Source organism: Quercus suber, unplaced genomic scaffold, assembly GCF_002906115.3.
Source record: "Quercus suber isolate HL8 unplaced genomic scaffold, Cork oak 2.0 scaffold_356, whole genome shotgun sequence".
NCBI lineage: Eukaryota > Viridiplantae > Streptophyta > Magnoliopsida > Fagales > Fagaceae > Quercus > Quercus suber.
In genome coordinates, this window is record NW_027069808.1 from 578,217 (window position 1) to 580,432 (window position 2,216).

The 2,216-nt window shown below is 39.6% G+C and overlaps 1 non-coding gene across 1 annotated transcript; it reads right to left on the minus strand.

Moving 5' to 3' along the window:
- Nucleotides 1-1,455: 1,455 nt before the first annotated feature.
- Nucleotides 1,456-1,561, minus strand: LOC112040677 (small nucleolar RNA R71). The gene has a single exon (XR_002886092.2). It is a non-coding gene; the product is annotated as a small nucleolar RNA R71 (small nucleolar RNA).
- Nucleotides 1,562-2,216: the final 655 nt, after the last annotated feature.

Here is a 2,216-nt window from a genome sequence, read left to right on the forward strand (position 1 = left end):
CTCCCTGTAACAGTGTTGCATGCGATACATCAGGAAAGCTTGAAGCATGCTCCTGCAGTCATTCACAATAGGTTGGGTTAACCAATTAGTATTGCTTGGTTTAGAGAAAAGATTGATGACTTCAGATGCATCCAGATTAATAATAAATTTGTCAATGTTAAGGTTTAAGCCATAGCTATTCCATCCCTTAAGGCCCACAACTCTACAAGAAGAACACTAGAGGAACCAATGAGTCTAGAGAAGCCCTAAACCCAAGCACCATTTGAGTCCCTAAGAAGACCCACCCCCCCCCCCCCCCCCCCCCCCCCCAAAAAGCACGACCTGAAGAAGGAAGAACTGACGCATCAGTGTTCAGTTTAAACCATCCCACACTTGGCTTAGACCAGGTAGCAAAACGTTGGATTTTCTGGGCATGGAGCGTGAACCTTGGACGAGGAAGTGGAACTCAGCAACTTTTGCAATACAAGACTCCACGATATCTAGGCTTTGTTGTTTTCCATGAAATGCCATAGAGTTTCTATTCAACCAGAGAGTCCATAACCCGAAAAGGAAAATGACTTTCCAAGGTATACCAAGGTGCTTAGAAGGAAAACTACAGGTACAATTGAAATGAAGCCACTCAATAAGGGCACCCCAAGGATTGGATGACTTTAGAGTGCAACCCAAGTTTATTCCAGAAGCTAACCGAGCTTTGGCATTCTCTTAATAGGTGAACAATGGACTCAGGGTGATTGTTGCATAAAGGGCAAGATTGGTTAATGGTAAAACCCCTTGAACCCAACACTTCTTTAACCGGGATGCTATTGTAGTAACACAGCCAGAGGAAATGAGGATTTTTTGGGGAGCTTTCAGCTTCCAAATCCAGTTAGCAGAAAAAGTGTGGGGTTTAAAACATTTAACCCTTTAGCCAACATATAGGCAGATTTGAGAGAGAGAAAAAAAATACCATCCTTCGACGGAGCCCAAGAAATTTATTTATTTTTAAATATAAAAAAAAATTATTTCTTTATGCTTGGTGTATGAGAACTTGGATACGTGATAAAGAAAATTGTCTTGTTAGTTTTGATTATTCATCCACAATGGGAAAACAGGAGATGATTCAAAAACTCTTAGGAGTTGTTCTCACCCATAACCACCAACCCATCATCTTGCATAGTATTGCCTGCAACCACTGCTGCACATTTTGAGTTGAAACCACAGATAATCCATCTTCTTCCTACTTTTCATGGATTGGATAGAGAAGAACCTTATATGCATGTAAAGGATTTTCTTGAGATTTGTGCTACTTGTAAGTTCCAGAATTTCACTGATGACTCTGTTCGCTTGCGTTTATTCCCTTTTTCCTTGAAGGATAAGGCAAAAACATGGCTTAATTCTTTGTCACCTGGATCTATCACTTCATGGGAACTATTGGTCACAAAATTCCTCTCTAAATTTTCCTAATGGCCAAGACCAATGCTTGAGGAGAGAAATTGCAGATTTTTATCAGGATGAACAAGAGAAATTTTATGACAGTTGGGAGATTTAAGGACTTGATCTTAAAGTGTCCTCATCATGGTTTTAGTACATATTTTTATAATGGTTTGACTCAGACAAATCGTAACATGATTGAGTCCATGAATGGTGGTGGATTTTTGAGTCTTGTAGATGATGAGGCATACAATTTCTTGAGAATTTATCAGAAAGCTCACAACAATGGGATTTTTCCACTCGTAGAGAGAGATCTGCCCCTGCAATTAAGAAAGGAGGATTGTATGAAGTCAATGAAGATTTAGACATAAAAGCTAGGTTGGATAATCTCACTCGTAAGGTTGAAGCTTTAGCTTTAGGTAGAGGGATGAATTCTGTCAATCAAGTTCAAAGTGAAACATGTTCTATTTGTGCAAGTCCTATGCATACAACACAAATGTCTCCTTCCGTAACTGGGTACCCTAATTTTTATACTGAGCAAGCAAATGCACTAAATAATTATGGTAAACATTTGCTAGTCCATTTTTAGAGACATACAATCCAAATTGGAGGAAACCATCTTAATTTCTCATGGAGGCAAAATCAGCCTCCCACAAATATAGGTGGGCAACAAGGCATCAACAAAGTCAATTCGTCCACCTACTCAAGCATATCCTCCCATTCCTCAATCAACACCTCAGTTTGTAGCACCACCAAGACAACAACCATCTTTGGAGGAGTCTCAAAACTTTCATGCAATCAATGAG